Raw genomic sequence first — 8590 nt, 5'->3', positions numbered from 1 at the left:
TCTCCCCATGGGAGGCGTGGCCTCCTCACTGGGAGGCGTGGCCTTTCCACCAGGAGACGCAGGCTGTGTGTTAAAAGGCGTGGCCACTTCACCGTGAGACGCAGTCTCTTTATTCGGGGGCGTGGCCCCGGGGCGGGGCGGGGAGTTCCGTCTCAGGTGCGGGCGTCCAGCGTGTCCCCAGAGGCGCAAAGGGGATGGCCGCGCGCCGCCCCGCCGGAACAGAACCGGCGGTGCTAGTCTCCCGGTGTGGGGAAAGAGCTTCGCGGGGCAAGCAGCCAGTGACCTTCGCCTGGGACGTGCCGGGCAGGGGTTCCTCGCCTGCCCCTGTTGGGGGGGGGGTTAGGAGGGGCTGCAGGTTGAGGCGCCTGGAGGAGGGCGCGAGCGCAGCAGGCTAACGGTTGCTCCAACGGTTGCCCTCGCGATCCTTGCGCGCGTCTGTCCTTGCGCGCGTCTGCCCTCCCGCACCGCCGGCTGCAGCGCTGGTGGGGAGGGGGCGCGAGCGCGGCAGGCTAACGGTTGCCTCCTAACGGTTGCCCTCGCGACCCGTGCGCGCGTCCCTCCTCCCACAGAGCCCTCAGGAAGATGCTGGGAGAGGAGGCGCTGCGGAACCGAAACAGTTTGGAGTCCTTGGCGAGGAGGACTTTCGGTTTTTAATTTTCCTGAGGGTCGAGCAATGCTTTACCGCCCGAGTGCGAGTAGCAAATCAGCCGCGAGGAGCTGCTGCCCCTGTAAAAACGGCAAAAGCTGCGCTTCGCTCCTGCTGCTTCCGAGCGTCTCGTGCGAGGCTGCAGGAAGAAAACAGTAAAAATACACAATAATGACAAGCAGGAAGTTAAATGAGAGCAATAACAGCAGAATGCGTGGAGAACATAGCGAGGGAAACAGGTAAAAAGCTCTACAGGAGGAGCAGCTACAGGCGGGTTTTGGGAAACGCTTGAATTGGAGGTAACTTGGCAAGACAAAAACCCTTGCCGCTCATCCTGTCAGGCTGCAGCGGGAGAGCACTGCGCTTCTAGTAAGGCTGAGCAGAAGTGGTTAACGTTATACATAAATGCACATCATCCTGTGGTGGTGAGGGGACCCGAGCTTGTATTCATGCACTGCTGTGAAAGTTTACCTTCCACAGTACTGTGCAGTAAAACTCTGCTGGGAGCAGCGGCAGCCACTGCACCGGCGCTTAACACCCTGGCTGTAAGGATGCCAAAAACGAGGTGTGTGCTCGAGGCGGACTTGACAACAGTAATATTGCACACGCACACATGCGCGCACAGAGGCATGCACACTTGCATACACAACACACGCACACACGTGCGCACACACGTGCACAGGCACAGACGCTTTTACACGCACACATTTGCACAAGTGTGCACACGCGCACACACAGCACGCTCACACATGCACACACACACATTTGCACACGTGCACATGCACGCACAACACGCTCACACATGCACACACGCACACATTTGCACACGTGCACATGCACGCACAACACGCTCACATGCACACACACATTAGCACACGTGCACATGCACGCACAACACGCTCACACATGCACACACACATTTGCACACGTGCACATGCACGCACAACACGCTCACACATGCACACATTTGCACACGTGCACATGTACACACAACACGCTCACGCACATTGCACACATTTGCACACGTGTGCACATGTACACACAACACGCTCACGCACATTGCACACGTGCACATGCACACACAACACATGCACGCACATGCACACACTTGCACACATTTGCACGCGTGTGCACATGTACACACAACATGCTCACACGTGCACACATGCACACACACTTATACACACACACACACTCACAAGGACGAGAGCCACATGTACACAAAGGCACTGCTGGCTTACGCCTTTGCCCTGGCAGGCAAGGAGGAGAAGTGCAAAGCATTGCTTGGCTTACTTGAAAAGGAAGCTGTGAGGAAGGGTGAGTGCTCCAGATGGGACATCTTTGCTGGCCTTACGTCTTCCCTTGAGAAAGTGGCTTCTGGTGGTGGTGCAATGGCTGCGGGAAATGGCTTCAGTGGGTGGGTGAGGAAAGGTGGAGAGAGAGGAAAAGCCTGTGCACAGGGCTTGCATTTCTCAGAACTTCTGCTTAGTGCCCAGTGCTGCTGGCACTTACACACACTTACTTACACATCCCCCCTTTCAAAATAACTTTCTGAAGAAAGGGATTCGTGGTTGTTGAGGAAAATACTGCAGCCGTCTTGAGAGGTTCCGGTGCTTCTTGATTTGAGTTTCTTCTGTCTGAGTTGAGTTTCTTCTATCTGAGTTGAGGGATTTCACATTTAGCAAGCAATTCTGGTTTGGTGGTTTTTTTTGCAGCAATATGGATGGTGCTTTTCACTGTCTCTGTGATAGAAGTAACTACCCTAATACTCAAGTAAACAAATTCAAGCTTGGATGTGGTCAGCTGGGATTTTCTAGTTTCCTATAAGTAAATTTCCTGGGTGTGTTTTCTGTAATAAACTACTTTTATGGATGTAAGTGGAGTGATTATTGGTCCACAATGTTATTTTTCGAGCTGCTGCTAGATGAGAAATAGGTATCAAGAGGAAACATTAAGCTTCCAACTTTGTGAAGTTTGAAGGTAAGTTGAAATATGCAGGAGGTGAGATTTGGGGTCGAGTGTGCCTGTATGACTCAGTGCAGCAGGCAGATAGGAGAAAAAGTCAAACTGCCACTAAATGGGATTCACTAAGTAACCCATAACTGAAATGAGGAACCTGGTGGAGCTCTTCGCTAGGAAGAGAGCTGAGGAGAGACACACTGGCAGATGCGATTCTGATGTTCTTTAGTATCTGAGACTTTGCAGTCTTGTTGCTGCCTCACTGTAACTTATTTTTAATACAGAAGTGTGAAATTCAGGACTGCTTGATTTCATTACGGAGGTCTCCTGCCTGTTGGTGAAGAACATGCAGTCTGATATTTTCAATGTGTTTCTCTTTTTCCATCATTCCATCATTCAAACGAGAATGCATAGAGCAGGCTCTGCTGGGCAATATTCCCTTTAAATAAAGCGGAACGAGAGCGGGATGTTTGTTATTGATCTCACATATGCTTCTGCAGTCTGCAATAAGAACACGTATGAGTTACTGGTAAAGCTGGAAAGCAAATTACATTTTCTCTTGCTGTTTTTAAAAATGAAGTTAGAGCTTATGAAAGGTCCTGGATTTGGACTCCAGGGACTTCACTTCTCTGTTTAGCCAGGAAATAGATGTTGTACATCACAAGCAGAGGCAGTGGAAGTATTAAAGATCTCAAAGTTCTCATGCTGCCTGTGTGTACCTTTCCTTGACCAACTCCATGTAACAACAGGGCAGCTCACTCTGTGCATAAACTTAATCCTGTGTCTTTCTTCGGGAATACAAAAGTGAAGATGCACAATAATGCTGCTGGCTGTAGTTATATTGACAGCAACTTGTGTTCACAACAAACTAACTTGGAAATGCCAGCTGTGGGGTTTTTTGTTTGTTTTTGTTTGGTTTGTCCATTGTTACTGGATTGCTCTCCAGTTCCTTGAACATGAGTATTTCTCATTTTTCACCTGTGTAATGGTGTGCCTGTACCCATATGGTAGGTTGAGAAATAACCACAGCAAAGGTGTTCTACGTTTCTTGTTTGTGGAAGGGAACACAAATAGGGAATATTTTTAACAGATGAACATCTTGCCTTTTGCTAGTGATGATCAAAGGGCTGGACCACCTTTTTGAGGAAGACAGAATTGAGGTTGTTCAGATTAGAGAAGTGAAGGCTCTGGGAAGACCTTATAGCATCCTTCACATGTTCAAAGGGTGCTACTGCAGAGCTGGAGAGGGACTTTGCAAAAAGTGATACAACAAGGGGTAATGACTTCAAACTGGATGAAGCTTGATTGAGATTAGACATTAGGAAGAACATCTTCCCTGTGAGGGTAGTGAGGTGATGAAACAGGTTGCTCAGAGAAGCTGTGGAGGCTCCAAGCCCTGAAGTTTTCAAAGCCAGCTTGGATGGGGCTGTGACCAAGCTGGTCTAGTAGGAGGTGTCCCTCATGGCAGAGGGTTTTGAACTAGATGATCTTTAAGGTCCCTTCTAACCCAAACCATTCCAGGATTCTGATATCTCTGTAGCACAGCATGTGTTTCTGTTAAAAGGAGTGAAAAAATATTTCCTGTGTGTGTAAAGATCATTCAGTACTGGTATGTTTCCACATGCAACATTTGCTATTAGTAATACAAGTAACCACAAACATTTTTTCCTGGCTGGTAAATAAAATGGAGTTAATGAAGCAAAAGAGTAAGGGGGTTTATGTGATGAAATCCTCACAAAAGTCAAATTAAAAAGGCACTTTCAAAAGTTTTGTCCCACCTTTCAGAGCTGTGTGGATTTAGCTTTGTATAGATAATTTTAGTATTTGCTATTTTGTATGGTAAATATGAGTTTAGGAAAGATGTTGAGTTGCTGGAACATGCCCAAGGAAGGGCAGCAAAGCTGGTGAGGGATTTGGAGCACAGCCCTGTGAGAAGAGGCTGAGGGAGCTGGGGTTGCTTAGCCTAGAGAAGTGGAGGCTCAGAGGAGACCTTTTTGCTGTCTACAACTACCTGAAGGGAGATTGTGGCCAGATGGGGGCTTGGTCTCTTCTCCCAGGCAACTAGCACCAGAACAAGAGGACACAGTCTCAGACTGCACCAGGGGACGTTTAGGCTGGATGTTAGGAAAAAAATTCTTCACAGAAAGAGTGATTTGCCATTGGAATGTGCTGCCCAGGGAGGTGGTGGAGTCACCATCACTGGAGGTGTTTAACAGGAGACTGGACGAGGCACTTGGTGCCATGGTTTAGTTGATTAGATGGTGTTGGGTGATAGGTTGGACTTGATGATCTCAAAGGTCTTTTCCAACCTATTCCATTCTATTCTATTCTATTCTATTCTATTCTATTCTATTCTATTCTATTCTATTCTATTCTATTCTATTCTATTCTATTCTAGCAAATAAGGATGCCATTTGTGAGTCTTGATACAGCTAAACCAAATATAACTTACTGGTTTATGTGCATTTGGGGGAGTTAGATAAACTTAGAGATTTGACTAACTAAAGCGAGGCTGTTTACCTGTGTAACATGGGGCAGAAAGGGATGAACAACAGTTCTCTTGACAAATACAGTGGCATCCTGTAGTGACCTATGACAGAACAATTCTGTTCAGTGATTTGACTTTTCAGCTGAATCTCTGCTCAGTGACAGCACTTTGTGAAGTTAACAGCATGTTTTCACAGACAGTGGCTGCTTTTAGCAGTGATAACGCTGGTGGTTAGATTTGCTGCCAGGGGTTGGGGGTGTAGGAAGGCTCTTCCTTAGACTTGCTAACATGCAGACCAAGGTCACTGCTAAATCTTGTGTGCCACTTTGGGGTGCATTAAGAAAGAGGTAGCACCTGCAGAGAGGAACAGGCAGGACAGGTAACCCTAAACTGGCCAACGAGGAATTCCTTTCTATCTATGTCATATTCAGTACAAAGCTGAGGGATCACCAGAGTTAAGCTTCTATTTCAAAGGCTGGTGTCCAAAGAGGACTCTGTTCTGTCTTTGATCATGATCTGTGTGTTCCTGAATCCTGTTCCCTTCTGCCACTGAGTCCAGTCTGGGACTTCTCCAGTGCCTGCCCACAGCATCGGTAGTGACATCATTGTCGTCAGGGGGGTTGTGCTCGATACTGGTTTGTATTTATTTGTATCTATTTGATTTTATTGTTATTATTTTCATTAAGCCATTTTAGTTTTCTTTCCCAACCCATCAGTCTCTCTCCCTTATTCCTTTACCCTTTGGGAATTGCGAGAGGCTTATAGAGAGCATCTGTCACTTGTCTGGTGGCCAACCCAGCCCTAACCCTTGACAGATGGTGATACTGATAATTTAATACCGTATGTTTCACAGGAAGGTTTTCCTGCCAGCTTTGTACAGATCTTTATTGTTGTTGCTCTGAGATGCTGTGGAATGAGAACAAAATAAATAAGGGACACGTAGATGAAAGGCTTGGCTGGCTTATTACTAAGAATGCTTTTTAAATTAGGAGTATGTTCCCATCCAAACTGGGGATCACTGGTTAAATATCACAATATCAGTACAATTAGAGCATGTATTTTACCTATAGATATATATATTATTTAGTCTTCTCAAATAAATGTTTCCTGAATCCTTTCCTATAATTTTCTGTACTTATCCCAGCTGCAATAATTTTCCTCAGCCTAATTGTTAAACCTTTCCTAACGTATTCCTTGTACTGCTTTAAATGAAGTTAAAGGAAGGTTCTGCCTCTGACATTACAAAGTACTGTAATACTGATTTTAAAATTTTTTAATTGCACTTAAACCAGGGAACAGCTGAGCAGACAGAGAATGGATCAGTGTTGATAACTGTCTAGATACGACAAACTGAAGAATTTTTGCAGAGTGACAATGAAATGTGTGTTGTACTACTTCTTTGGAATATCATCAGAGGGAATTTTGCACTCATAACTGTTTGATTGAAGGAAAATAGTGCTTAAGCCAAGATATACTCAAATTATTTTGTACTTATTAATTTGAGGGGCTTAAAGTAACTCCACCAGTCAGCTGAGGTCACAGGCAGCCTTCGTTAGAATAACTTCTTTTAGTTCATAAGCAGTTCTCAACAGGTGTGTGACCCCAGGTTAACAGGTGACAGTGATGACACTCAAAAGATGAAGAGAAAAAGCTGCCTCAGCTGTGCCTGCTGGTCTTTGGTTACACAAGAGATAGTGGCACAAGGAGTACCAGTGAAGCAGTATGAGCAACAGGATGTTTTGTCTGTAAAAATTTCTCTTCTATTGCATGACTCTAAAGTTTAGGTTCTTCTAGACTTACCAGGGTGTATCATGGCTGGGCAAAGTTTGAATTCAGGCCCTACTTCTGAGAAGTGAAGGCTCTTGAAGTATAAAATTTGGGAGGTTTGCTGAGTAAGGATCAGGCTTTTTATACACCTTTGGTTATGCAATGTCTGCTTTGAAATGATCTGGTCTTGAGCACTAACCTGAGAACAGATCATAGAATCACTTTAGTTGGAAAAGAACTTCAAAATTGATTCCAGCTGTGATCAAACTCTACCAAGCCTGGTGCTAAACTGTGTCCTGCAGCACCACATCTCTGCATATTTTAAAGACCTCTGGGAATGGCAATTCAACCATCTCCCTGGGGAGCTACCACACTGTCAATCTTCCTTTGAAAGCATTTAAATTCTTGGCCTTTGTTCAGTGAAGGAGCTACTGTAGGGAGTTTGAACAGATTCTCAACTGCAATGTGTCTGGGACTGAAGAGTACTGTACAGGTCATGGAATGGATCAGTGGAGGCATTACACGGTAATTCAAGGTACGTGAAGTTGGAATGTAGGTGTTTGACAAGCAAAGTTTGTTCCTGGAAGACAAACCAAAGAGTTTTTTTTGGTGTCAGGTAAGTACTAGAACGGGAGGAGTGATACCTCTCAGAAGGAGGAAAGGACAATATGAGACTTTGAGAATGAGAAAAGCATGAAAATATTTTATAGTGTTGAAATGAATCTGAATAAAAACGCCTGAATTTTCATCATTACATCTTAATGCCTCTTAAAAGAGGGTGGATGTAATTTTTACAGTTCAGTGGTTTCTTCTGCTGAATTAGTTAATAGTATTAGTACCTTGAGTCAAAGAATTCTGTATGCTTTACTGATGTGCTAGAAATATAAAGTCAGCTGGGAATTAGCCACAACTGCAGTTAAAAGCATTCATTACTAAGGACCTGGCAGGATAAATCATGGATTTTCTATGTATTCTCACCTCCATGGCATAATGTAACCTGAAGAAACTAACATTATGCATGGGAAGGTTCTGAAATAAATTCTCACATCACTTGTTTTGTACTCATAGATGTTTTTATGGTATTTTGTGGTGTCTTAGGAGTATCTTTCAAATGTGAATTGATAAACCTGCACTCCTGTGAATTTTTGTCACTTCTTTATGGGCATCAGAACTGTTAACACTGCATGATACAATGATATGTCCAGGTTTGTCTGGATTTCGGGGACTAAGATATAAGGACAATTCAGATCTCACTTGTGGCATTAAAGAGTATCCACTGAAAGTGTTTATGATTGAGCCTATGTCTCCCTGCCCAAATCAACATTAAATCATGTCTTCCATGCATGAAAATGTACTCTGGAGAATACAGAGAATTTATCAGAGTAGCCAGAGAGTCATCATCAGAGATGTCATTGGATGGAGTAGTCAGTTCTGATGTGTCATGTGCCAGGTTCAGTCCTGTTAGTGAGAAATGTAGTTCATTTTCTGCAATAGGCAGGTAGCAGAGCTATTAAAGCCAGCTTTACCCTTTCAAGTTGCATTCTGAGTTAGCTTCTAGCATTTGGTGTTATTAGTACTGTTTTCTGTTACAGGAGATGTCTCATCTCTGGTTTAACACAGTGTGGAACTGATGAAATAAAAGTGATGTGTTGAGCAGATCTTTCCTTGTGTACAACCTCACCGTTGTTTGATATATATTAACAGACCATAGGAAATCTTGTGTAGTCCTT

Source organism: Dryobates pubescens, chromosome 9, assembly GCF_014839835.1.
Source record: "Dryobates pubescens isolate bDryPub1 chromosome 9, bDryPub1.pri, whole genome shotgun sequence".
NCBI lineage: Eukaryota > Metazoa > Chordata > Aves > Piciformes > Picidae > Dryobates > Dryobates pubescens.
The sequence above is the reverse complement of the archived record's forward strand: the minus strand, read 5'-3'. Positions refer to the sequence as shown.